The sequence below is a fragment of the Dreissena polymorpha genome, chromosome 10 (genome assembly GCF_020536995.1).
Source record: "Dreissena polymorpha isolate Duluth1 chromosome 10, UMN_Dpol_1.0, whole genome shotgun sequence".
Lineage (NCBI taxonomy): Eukaryota > Metazoa > Mollusca > Bivalvia > Myida > Dreissenidae > Dreissena > Dreissena polymorpha.
The window spans coordinates 84,582,784-84,596,733 of record NC_068364.1 but is presented as its reverse complement, the minus strand read 5'-3'; the positions used below and the strand labels follow the sequence as shown (position 1 = coordinate 84,596,733).

At 33.8% G+C, this 13,950-nt stretch overlaps 2 protein-coding genes across 2 annotated transcripts in view; one reads left to right on the top strand and one right to left on the bottom strand.

Moving 5' to 3' along the window:
• LOC127847368 (mucin-5AC-like) overlaps positions 1–13,950 on the bottom strand; it is a 117,631-nt gene that overhangs the window by 59,824 nt on the left and 43,857 nt on the right. The gene's annotated exons all lie outside the window — the stretch shown is intronic.
• LOC127847369 (L-rhamnose-binding lectin ELEL-1-like) overlaps positions 1–13,950 on the top strand; it is a 128,530-nt gene that overhangs the window by 97,505 nt on the left and 17,075 nt on the right. The window lies entirely within an intron of this gene.

Here is a 13,950-nt window from a genome sequence, read left to right as displayed (position 1 = left end):
TCTCAGTGTGGATTTCGGTAATTCTACACTAGACTTAAAACGCGCGCGCCGGTACCGAAATCCTGCTGTACAAACCTTCAAGTGTCAACAAATTATTATAGTGTTTTTTTTTCATAGCAACCAGTGACATGTATTATCTCCCATTCGGTTACTTCTTTTGGAAAATAATTAGCGGGATTTCGGTACTGCTACATTCGTACGCCCAGAGCAGCCGCAATCACCCATGTTTACGCGCCATCCCCCATATTACGCCTTAAGGGTCTATATGTCATTATGTTTGGGTTTGGCTTTGCATTAATGTTGATTTGTACACAATCATATTAGTGTTAATCATTTAAACACTCTTATCAGAATATTTTTTCCATTATTAAATAGTTTATTAATGTGAAAAATGTGTACGAATTAAAAAAGGTAAAATGTACTTTAAAACATTGTTACACAAAGTATATGTAAATATAACATGACATAGTAATAATAAGTCTTCAGAAAGTATTTTCCAAACAAATCTGATGAAACAATGATATCGCTCCTTATTTACAATATGCTATAACTTTTGCATTTAGTTATCAATGTTTAATCAAAGCATAATCAGGATATATGTTGCCTCTTAGCGGGGATTTCGGTAATTCTTAACAAGCACATAAACCCGCGCCGGTACCGAAATCCCCGCTGTACAAACCTTCAAGTGTAAAAAATACTGATTTAGGTTTAAATAAAGGAACAATAGTATTTTGGGCCACCAAAAAGCACTTCCGCGTCAACAAACGATTGAAATTATGTCAGAAACCCAGCTTTTCATTGTATATATTGCATACACAACCATCGGGCCGCCGAGAGCGGAATACTGCGCTTGGCCGCTAAACAATGTGGATTGCATCAAATTAAATTCAATTTTCGATTTTATTACAAAAATAAACACTGCCTTTTTTATAAATATGTCAAGCACGTAACCTTACAAAAAAAATCGATATATCTTTATGTAATGTAGAAAAGTAAGCGCTTTATATATAACAATGTTTTATAATGTCTCTCTGGTTGAGAAAAAAAACTAAACAAACCATGTAGAACATATATGTTTTCATATTAAAAAAAATATTTAATGATGCACGTGATGTTTTATAATTGATATAAGTTCACGTGTCATTGAACGAGTTAAGGGAGAGATGCGAATTAATTACACATAATTAAAAAATGATACTATACTGTCAGCTTGATTTATAAATGTGTTCCATCGCGCCAATATATTCATTGTTCCATGAATTGTGTATAAAAGCAAAACGATTGAAATTATGTCAGAAATCCTGCTTTTCACATGAAATGATCTTTAACAACTTTATTTATTCCAATCAGGTAATAACAAATACATAATAGGGGAAGTCTATACTGTGTATTAGAAACTTGTTGTGGTGATCCCTATCTTATCCGCTCAATACACATCCACCTGGCTACTGTACAAAAAAATTAGATTTACTTCCAAATAACTGATTTCATTAATTGCTAACTTGTTGTCTACATTTTAAATTAACAACGATAATGGATCAACATCACCGTTGCACAATTATTAAGTTCACAGTAATCTGTACTTTAAATAGATAGCCTAATTAAAGACGGTGCTAATAAGAACAAAGCGTGAATGTGGATATTAAGAAATTAGATCCTTTTTTGCATGACACTGGCAGTATATCATTTTATCTTATATAAATAAGCCACATTTAAGACATGGATAAAATTAAAATAAGACACATTTGCATCTTTCATTTCTTGAAAAAAAAATAAGCACGCAGTCACATATAAATAAGATACATTGAAGACACAGAAAAAAATAAATAAGACACATTTGCATCTTTCACTAAATTTTCTTAAAAAAAACATGTGAAACTGAAGAAAAACATTATTACTGACACATTATTCTAAAATCGACTGACAACTTAAGTTCAAGAGGATTTACAATAAATAAGATCCATTTTCGCATGATGCTGGTTGTAGAGCAAGCAATACATTTCTTACTGACACATTATTCTAAAAGTCGACAGCAACATAAATTCAAAGAGGTAACCACAATAAATAAGATCAATTTTCGCATGATACTGGTTTATAGCAAGTAGTCACATATTAATTACAGCTTGCATTAGTTGCAATAATTTTGTTAAGTGCGCGTTGCTTCTGAACGTTGCGTTAAGCGAGAGTGTTGTCATTTTGTTAGTTTATATTTTGGTATTATGTATGATTATTGCTTGTTTTGAATTTGAAATAAACGCTTTCTGGCAAATAAGCATCGTCTTAATTTTAATACAAATAATGAACATTTGACATACAAAATGTCCAATAACATACCGGCAATACATTATATATATATGTAATTTCTGTGCATGTTTTATACCGAAATTATAGCCGACATCGGCAGTTAGGGAAATTTAGTGACACACTTTAAACAACATCAAACATGCATGATAGTTCTTTTTCATATGATATTCCCCTGGTTGCTTACCGGTGTATTGGTGCAGTTGATAACCCCGCCGGGACTACAGTATGGTGCTAATACACACGTGTATCGTGTTCAATACAATCGTCTTAATTTTAATACAAATAATGAACATTTGACATACAAAATGTCCAATAACATATCGGCATTAACATTATATATATGTTAATTTCTTTGCATGTTTATACCGAAATTATAGCCGACATCGGCAGTTAGGGAAATTTTGTGACAACACTTTAACAAATCAAACATGCATGATAGTTCTTTTTTCATATGATATTCCCCTGGTTGCTTACCGGTGTATTGGTGCAGTTGATAACCCCGCCGGGACTACAGTAGGGTGCTAATACACACGTGTATCGTGTTCAATACCCGATCCATGCTACAACGTGTAAGAACGGGAATTTCGGTATTCTACCTTTTTAAGCTTGCGCACCTCTAATGGGCACATATCCAAATATAATTTAATTAATTATTTTCCTAATCAGCATCATTTCACTAAACTACATGCAAATTTGTAGGTAGCTTCCATGCTTAAAAAAAATAAACCGATTTTTTCAAAACCACCCTCACGCTCGGCTTTTGTCCAGTTTATTTTCACCCCTGGGGTATATAAAAGTTCCATAATTCATTCAAATTTCCAAATATGGGCATGCAGTTGGTGTGTACAGATGCAGTAAAGGTGTTTAAAGTTTAAACAAGATGAAATAAGTATTCTTTTACAGACATTTATTTTTTACAAATTTAATCTATGGAATAGCGCCATAAAGTGTCATAAAATTCAAAATAGTATCATTTAAGTTATATTTTAAACTAAGTTTTTATAGAAACACTATATACAGCAAAAATACCAAAAAATAGACAGATTTAACCGTTTACTTTTTGAAATAAAAATAAAAATGCAACATGCATCATTCGTATTTTCAGCAGTAAATTAATCAATTTAGCCATAACGTTGTTTTAATTTTAAAATTGAAGGATGTGCATACAATTTTCAACATATTTAACAATTAACATAGCTTATGTGCTATATTAAATCAAATTACGTTAGAAAAGAAATAAAACGCGTCGCAAAAAGTATGCGATGTCGGCAGGAATCGAACCTGCGCGGGAAAATCCCAAAAGATTTCAATTTCATCGCCTTACCCACTCAGCCACGACAACTTTACATCTGTGTAACCTTAAATTAGATATATATATATAAGTAAACAGGTAAAAGGCTCGCTCGATCTTGAAGAAATCGCGAAATCGTATTTTTCAGATGATAATTGGATCAAAGTCAATATTTATATAGTGAAAATAATGTTTTCTAAATGAATAAGTTAAACATATATCAAAATTCGAAGTTTGAAAAAAATAAAATGCATCTCTCGGAAATAAGCGATCATTGAAGATCGGCAATGGCTTATGTATGAAGTGAAAGGACAGTTGAAAGTTTCCATTTTGCACGTTAATGATTCTGATAATATGGTGACAAAGGCAGCAGTCCTATGTAGTATTGTGTTTGACCGGAGAGTAGCGTGATCTGTGTCGGTGTTGGGCGCTCTGAGGGCGCAATCCGGCTACATAGGTACATAGAAACCTCTTGTGGCTATAGTCCATGGATCGGGTTCGGCAGACAGGGAACATGTAAATTTTTATATGTATGCTTTATATCTTAATTACCTAAACGTATATTTATCCTGGTTACTTATTTTCTGAGGTATGAGTTAGTCGCAATGATTGTAGATACGTTGTACTATATTTAGTAAGTATTTGGAGGACGAGTGGCACGGGCACGCGCTTTATTATCACTTATGCAAGGAACGCGTTTTGTTTATATACGTATTTTTGATATTCCGATAGGCTTAAGGGAGGTAACTTATTCAAGTAAAACGCGATATTTTTTGCGATGCCTTTTTATAACTCTTGTTTAATTAATTACATACGAATATACAGCTAAATTTAAGATGATTTTTACCAGAAAAAAATTTCGGAGAAAGATATATTGAGATTTTGATATTCCATAGAATGCGAGTCTCCATATATATTTTCTATTGCAGGGGAGGTAATTTAAAAATTTTAAAGTCTCCGAATTGGTCTTTGTTGTATCTATTTACGTTTATTTCAAGCTTATGGCGATTAAAAAATTAATTATTATTAGTATATGCTCACATGGATATTGGTACGGATATATCGTGTTCATATAAGTGTTACTACATCCATTTCATTCATCATTCAGGTCGGGCTACACAAATCTCGTGAAGAGGCCAGTAGGACCTGTAAACAAACTCTCATACACACACTCTTCACTCATCGTGGCGCTCTCGCATGTCTGAGGCGATATATAAGACCGATGTCATATATAATACTGTATTCGCTGGTATTTTCGGTTGATATGTTTGATTGCTTAGGACGCAATGAATATAGTGTATTTATATTTAATCGAAGTGAGCTCATTGTTGTTTCTGGCGGTATTCAATTTCTGGTAATAGTTTTCGCGATTAAAGACGTCGGTTCTCGGTTAGGTGTGGAATGTTCTTATTTGTTAATGTGCCAAGTGCTTAAAGGCGGTTTATCGCACTTTATTAGTCGGCGTTTCAAGAGAATGGGTAATAAATGCAAATCAGTAGGTGCTTAGAAGACTTAAGTACGGCAAGAAACCACAACTCACTCTGCTAGGAACGATTACCACTGCCTGTCTGCAGCAGACGACAAATGATTCTGCTCTAGCAGTGAATGTATATACCAGCTTGTAAACGCCATTGGCCAGTCTAGTGTTTATCATTAAAATATGCACATATTGGCTGCTTTCATGGAAAACGAGGCTTAATGCACGTCAAATAAGATTAGCCTGTGCACAATGATAAGCATATGCAATGCGAACAAGCTAATCAAGGACGACAACAGCGAACAACTAAAGTGCCTTCAGCGCTTTGATTTATAATATACATTATGTCCTATGTTATATGGCGTATAGCTACTAATATATGTGTGTATAAAATATGTTAACCGTCTTTATTTTTTAAATAAATGAAATCATACTGAAACTCTACGAATTGAGGATTTACATGTTTTTATGAGCTGTCAAAGATTATTACAAACAACAATTATTATCTTTTTAATGCAGACACTTTAAAAGACTGTGGGTGCGGACCCAGGATCCTGCGATAAATCAAACGGAAAGGTACTTTAGGTACTTAAGCTACGTTGAAGAAACTCGGACATTGTTGACGCCCTGTCTTCAATAAATACTGTTTTTGAGTTAGGTTAAACTTACAAATGTATTTGTTAGCCAATTGACGTGTATCGTGGTATTTTGAAATTATTTTTAAAATAACTGGGCTAAGCATTGGTTTCGGTAGAAAAGTACTGCAACAATTTCGCTAGATTTGAACACATTTTAACACTCCGCATTATGATATTTTGATTCAATTTTTCATATTTATACCAAGTGAGTTTTCATTTGACCGCCTTGCGGATACAGATCCATTAGCATGTGCTTGTGTATTATAATAACAATTAATGAGTTAATTTACTACTTACAGTATCGTTATTTTCATCAACATCATCGTTATCAACGTTATCATGATCATCATCATCAACATAATCATCATCTCATCATTATCATCATCATCATCATTATCATCATCATCATCATCATCATCATCATCATCATCATCATCATCATCATCATCATCATCATCATCATCATCATCATCATCATCATCATCGTCATCATCATCGTCATCATCATCGTCATCATCATCATCATCATCATCATCATCATCATCATCATCATCATCATCATCATCATCATCATCATCATCATCATCATCGTCGTCGTCGTCGTCGTCGTCGTCGCCCTCGTCCTCGTCCTGCTCCTCCTCCTCCACCGCATCATCAGCAGCAGCATCGTCATCAGCAACAGCAGCAGCATTATCGTCACTATCACCAACAACATCGTTATGGTCGTCATCGTCGTGATCATCATCATCAGTGTCATCATCATCATCATCATCATCGTCATTGTTATCGTCGTTGTTCTCCTCCTCGTCGTCGTCATCGTCATCATCGTCGTCATCGTCATTCTCATCATGAACAATTTCAACAACCGTAAAACCTATCGCTCAGCTCATTTTTGCAGTGAATTCGGATGTTATATCAAATCTTTTTGATTAATAGAGTTTGCTGCTTAATGTATTAATAACTAAATAATAATGTTGATAATATTGAAAATAAATGGTTTCAATTTTATTTATCCGTTTAAGATGCAGTATTTGACCAAGTCAATTTGTCGCTAAAAGTAGTCATTACACATTCAATCCAAAAAGCGTTACGAGTTGCTATTGAAACTATAATCGCATTCCGATAAAAATGGTGTCTGTATTAGGGCCTGTTTAATTTCTACGCTTATTGCAATTCATAAAAATATTTTTAAGGGTACCGGTATATCTAGACACACTCTGTTATCCAAACAATCCTTGTGATCATAAACAAATAAACAATGAAATATAAATTTTGTTAATACAAAGCTGTAGCAGTTTTCTGATTGCGCTTGAAAAGATGTGATTGTTGTTGTTGCATTAATAGTATCATTAGTTTGTATTTCCAGATTAGGTATTCCACCATACATTTTGTTTTTAATCAGATGTCTTATAATTGGCATTGCAATATTTCAATAACGAGTAATCAACACAATTGACTTTATGTATTTTTAATTGTTTATCCATATTATCATTAACACTTGAGGGAAAAATAAGCTGTGTCATTTTTTAGTTTTTATTTTACTTATGGTTCAGACAACTCTGCTTTTACTATATGCCGTAATAATTATAAGTTTCCGTTCACTTTAAGATATTGTTTTTCGTGTTGGAAAATTTAAATACGAAAAATATTTAGAGACAAGTGTGTTATGTGTGTTTGTCAATTATTTAATTGAAGTAGAAATAATACATCAGTGTACATAATTTTATTGTGTTGTTCCCTTCGTTCTTTACTTTAAAAATACAACTTAACAGCTTTGCAATCAACTGAAATAATATATAAACAGTAAAAACAATAAACGTTTGGCTTTCTTAATACGATATCATTTCAAACGCTGTTGGAAGGAACCATTGCTTATTAGAGGTTTACAAGGTAATTTACCCAAGTACGCAAATGTAATGGTCGATTGCCCTTAGGCATGATTCTGTTTTATTACTTTAATCCGGTTGTAAAAATGCATGACCGAAGGGTCATTAGATAAGCAAAAACAGGGTCAAAATCTGATAAAATAGCGCTGTTTAACTGACTGTACTAAAATCCGTATGTCCGAAAATTTAGAATCATGAAAACATAAATATTTTGGCTTAAAAAGGAAATGTAAGAAAATTTAGAATGTAAGAGGAAATACGGTGGTTTTATGGTGTTTAAATCGATTAGAAATAGCAAAACCTAAAGACATTATCTCACGTGTGATTTTCAAAAGATTTTATATGAATGTACACACACGGTAAAACTAGTCTATTAAAATGAAATACCTTCATTGGTTCTCATGTTTTTAATATTTATTAAACATAGGTATTTGTGAACACTCGTTGTTATATAATATTGAAATGTACACGCATACTGAACATAAAATCATTAGCATAACGGCTAAGTTGGTTTTTACTAAGATTGCAATAGTGTTTATTTTATTATTATGAATCTTATGAGGATAATTTTGAAAGTATGACACAGAGTATCTGAAGAAGATATATACATAATCACATATGTTGTTGTTGTTGTGGTTATTGTTTCAATATTTTTATGAGTATCATACATTCAATGACGAATAGCTATTAATGTGTCATACAAACACCATAATTATTATTGGATTGCGGAGATTAAACAAACCGATTCCCTAGTAACTGATATAACTGATACATTTTTTGAGCGACAATTTGAAACTAAATCTAGTATTATTTAAATTTGATTATTTTAATTGCAGACTTTTTTTATTAACCCCAATTAATGTGTACGCAACGTTTCTTTTATTTAAATCGCTGAGTACGAAGCATCAAGCTATTTTTTAATTAATTGACAGTGATCTTTAATGTATGTCATAATATAAATTGAAATCAATCTTAATTAAAGCTTGAGCGGTTGGTTTGTAATAAGTTTTGTAAATGTTGCTGTAGGATATGTATGCACAATAAATACTAACGCTCTGGCATATTGTGATGGTGATATGATTATATATTGCACAATGAATATGTGATGATGTTCTTGTGATAATATTGAGGCTATAATTAGTTTTTGAATTAAGCTAGCTAATTTCAAATAAGATACAAACACATCCCAATCCTAAAATTATCAGTAAGTTATAGTATTGTTTGCCTCTAGGCGCATAATTAATTGAAGGCCTAGTTTATCTGTTAATCCTCGCCCCATGTGGTGTCCCAGTGGGTACACTGATATTAATACACGATGTATTGGTCCACAATTAAATCTCTTATAAAAACATGTCTCTCAGGTGACTGAAAAATGGCTGTGTAGATACAACAAATACTACTACAACGGAGACTAAGATAACACATGTTACAATTAATTTGTCTTCCTTGCGTTCTTCTTATACGACAAACACTTCTAAAACAAAAAAGCAAAAAGATGCTACTGCTACTGCTTCGGCTACTCTTACTGCTACTGCTACTGCTGCCGCTGCCGCTGCCACTGCCACTGCCACTGCCACTGCCGCTGCCACTGCCGCTGCCACTGCCACTGCCGCTGCAACTGCCGCTGCCAGTGCTGCTGCTGCTGCTACTGATAGTGCTACTGCTACTGCCACTGCTACTGCCACTGCCACTGCCGCTGCCACTTCCGCTGCTAATGTTGCTACTGATAGTGCTACTGCTACTGCTGCTGCTGCTGCTTCTGCTGCTGTTGCTACTGCTACTGTTACTGCTACTGATACGGCTACTGATACTGCTACTTCTACTGCTACTGCTAGTGCTACTGCTAGTGCTACTGCTACTGCTACTGCTACTGATTCTGCTACTGCTACTGCTGCTGCTGCTGCTGCTACTGCTGCTGCTGCTGCTGCTACTGCTACTATTGATAATAATTCTCCTTCTACTTCTCTTTCTAATATTGCTAGCGATGCTTCATAATTTATTTTTAATGTATCATTTTGTTAAAACAGGAAAGAACTGTTATATATATTTTCTTAAAGGGATCTTTTCACGCTTTGGTAAATTGACAAAATTGAAAAAAGTTTTTCAGATTCGTAAGTTTTCGTTTTAGTTATGATATTTGTGAGGAAACAGTAATACTGAACATTAACCATGCTCTAATATAGCCATTATATGCATCTTTTGACGATTTTAAAACCTAAAAATTATAAAGCGTTGCAACGCGAAACGATTGAATAATTTGGAGAGTTCTGTTTTTGTCGTTAAATTTTGTGAAACTACGAAGATTGCTTATATAAGGTATAAAATACGTCGAGAATGTGTACTCGGCGGAATGGCTCAGTAGGCTTAAGCGTTTATACTACAGGACTCTGCCAGGACTCCAGGGGTCACTGGTTCAAACCCTGCTCCGGGCAATGTTCATTTCCTTTTTTTTTCTTTTTTTTCTTGATTTTTTACTGGAGCTTTTATGATCCAATGTTTACATTTATCAATATAAAGCATTTAATGAATAAGTTAAAAAAAATGCCAAAATCTGTGAAAAGGCCCCTTTAAAGGTGTAAAGAATCTAAACTTTTCTGCGATTAAAGTTTTATTTAACTGGATTAGTATAGGCCACATAACAGACGCTATTGTACTGATTTATACTAAACAACATTTTGTCATAATCAACAGTTTTAACATGCCGCAGTTTCCTTGGAAGTTAACCTTTGATTGGAGTTATGTATAAAACATTAACAAGGTATTTGTTGACAGTTTGTCCTGTCACAATTATATATTAGTTGAGCCAAACGTGTGATAAAGATCCCTTTTGGGGTGGCGATAAATACTATTTATATTGTTCAACAGTGGGAGACTGAGAAAACATATGTTACAATTAATTTGTCTACTTTGCCTGCTTCTTCTTTATATATTTTTCTTGCTAATCGTTTAAGTTTAGTTTTAGTTAAGTAGGTATATCAATTTACATTTTTTGATAGATATTTATTTGGATAGTAATAGTACGTTTTATTTGACTTGACATCATTGAACCGGTTTATTCATTGATAAGATCGGGATCTCCACAGGTGTTTAATCTCGATTGTTAGGTGGGGAGAAGGGTCCGAATGATAATGTTGTCGTCGGCTTACGAATCACATTTCACAAGTTTTAGACAAATATGCATACGTTATAAACCTAATTTAAGTATTACATAGATAATAACTTATCTTTATTTTGATGAACTACGTTTAAGGTATAAAACTATAATTATCTATGTGTTGTGTGCCGCATACATACCATCTTGCTTTTTTAAATTTGATCACAACGGTCCGAAGTCATAAACATTCATTATGCATGGTTGCTAAAGCACAGTGTATACTAACTAACCTATGTTTATTGTTGTTTGCTAGGGTTATTATTATTATGTTTTATTTTTTTTATTTGGGGGGGGGGAGGGCTTTTATAGAAGATTTCAACTAGTCCTTCAATTAACGAAAAAAAATATTGGTATAGGAAATATAAAAGAGTAATAGACAGCTTCATTCATGCTGTTCTATTATGGTGTTTTAACGCATATAATTATGTATGGTTGATGAAGCACATTGTATGCTACCGATGTTTATTGTTGTTTGATGATGATGTTAAGTTTGTGTTGCTGTTGTTGTTAATGATGATGATGATGAGGAGGAGGAAGAAGAAGAAGAAGAAGATGATGATGATGATGGTGGTGGTGGTAGTAGTGACGACGACGACGATGATGATGATTTTGATTATGATAATGAGATTTGAATTAAATTAATGCGCAAAGATTTTTCTTTTTAGCGGCCAAGTGCAGATATCTGCGCTCGGCCGCTGTAAGGGTTATGTAATATTTGCAATCTACATAGGAGTCAATAGCATATACCAAGCACCATATGCTTATGAGAAACGAAAGCAAAATATTGGCAATCGCTGAAATCTCGAATATGACTTAATCATTTTATTAAATGAAAACCGGTAACTATTTTAAACGGTTATTATATTGCAACAACTTAGCGGTGTTTATCCAAAAGACCATTGTTATAATTACAGGGACGTCAATAGGCCAAACTATTCAGGAAATATGATTTGAGTCGTCAAGGATAGATTTTGAGATCAATGTACGTCCGATGAGATTTAAAGGGAGTTGGAGGCGTAGGGACAGATTCGTTCGAGTACGCGATCATTTGAGAACAAATAATGTTGAAGCTTTATCGGAATTCCGGAAATTTGCGATCGGTACCGATTTTTCCTGGTTCTTTTTTATTGATTCTGATAAGTTAGCGACCGGCACGGACATGAATATTAACTGACGAAAACCTCTTCGCTACTTTCCGAAAATCTTCGACATGTTGCAAATATCCGCATTGTAATCACCAGAAATTGCAACTATAAAGACTACAATAAATCAATTAGCTACGGCTCGGGCGGGGATTTACCTTTTATCCCTGTAAGGGACCTAATGCCCCAGACTACCGGCTATTTTTTCCGGAATTCGAACTTGATACACTTGATATCCCTGAATTAAATATTTATATCCGCAATTTTGATCTCTAGAGTGCTGACTGTTAGTATTGTATTTGACTGGAATGACTGTCGATTATGTGTTTTTAAGATTAAAACAAGCTTACGAAGAACATTGTGTTTGCTTTTTTTGTACGCTTTCTTTTTAAAAATGTATTGTCCGCCACGGACGCAACAATTGACCAAATGTACCAGATTGTGGTCTCTTTAAAGTGCTATGTTTTTACTGCCGTGATATCTTTAACAAACTACACATTATTGATCGTGGACGTTTTATACTCTTATTGAATTTGTTTCCCCAAAATATGCTCTTCTATTAGTAGATGTTTAGGTGACGATGTTCTAATTATAGATCTTACACGGCCAAGAAACACTAGATAGGTCTTTGCAAAGAGAGCTGTTGGATATCGTGAATGCGTTTAATGTGGCCTGTTTATTTCAGAAAGCTATGTGCAATGTTTTATGGGGATTTCTATCAAATTGCCGATTGCAAAATTTGATTTAATTCATTCGGACCTACAAGCGGGAAACTTCTTTATTAAACTTCAATGGGCTTTTAAGAAGTTCGTTGAAAGGCCAAATTTGACGTTAAACAGCAACGCCGAAAAAATTGCTACTCAGTCTTATTTATCACTTTTTTTGTAAGATTTACCAGTAGACGTTCTTCAGTAAAATTAAGCAAACACACAGTGCCGACAAATATGGAAGGGTATTTAGGTAAAAATTACATCCTTCTTTGTGACTGTGTCATGATTCTTGATGGTACTTTCAATTAGTATGTAGACATCTTTTCATGCTTGATGACACTTACATCTTGCCTGATGTCCAATGTCTATTTACATTCTTCTTAATGGTATCATGCATGTGTACAGATGCAACATTCTTGTTCGTTAATTGCATGCTGCATATGTGTATGTTGGTTTGTGCAGAGAGACTTGTGCAATAGGCGCAGTGCATAATGGAATCAAATATTAATGCGTTTAATAAATTAACGCGATGGTAAGATGTGAGTTTCACCCAAGCACAAAGCAACATACTATCATGCATGATACAATGATGTCAATTGACAGTCATTCCGAAATGCTACGGAGGACTACGGAAATTTACGGCGTATAACGGAAATTTTATGTTATAGGAGAAGTTGCGCACCTTTGTAAGATATTTGCTACTGAACCGAAATTAACCGCGTGTTTGTAGACTTAACTTTTTTTTGGTTAATGAATAACCATAATTTTTGTACAGTAATTTACCTTCAATAACCAAAGAAAGTCTATGGATATATTTCAATATATGCTACTAATGCATGTATGCAGAGCTCCAGATAAGACGCTTAAAGTCGTAAAAAATTGAATTAAATTTAGTAAAAAAGTAGAATTAAATTCTGTGCGTACGGTTACACATTGGAAAAATAAAATAAGAATTCAAAATGTGTGATCATGCGTAAAACTCAATATCAATGCATATAATGTAAACATTTTATCAATGAGTTCCCACTCGTCTAGGCCCTCATTACAATTATGAAATCAACAGCACTTTAACGTTATTATGAATAACAGACCATCTTTACAACAGTCGAAAAGCCGAACGTTTTCCATTATCTGGTCCTTTTATCGCAAAAAGTCTGCTGTAACCAGGCAATTGTCATGAGCTCTTCTAAGACTATAAACCTAAATGCGGATGTGCCAAAAATTATATTTACCTGAAAAAAAAAGAATTAATAATAGACTTTAAGGCTGGATTATTATATAGTGTAAACCAAGATTTTGCTGAAAAAGTTATCTGGAACTCTGCATGTATGTTGAGAGGAAATCGATT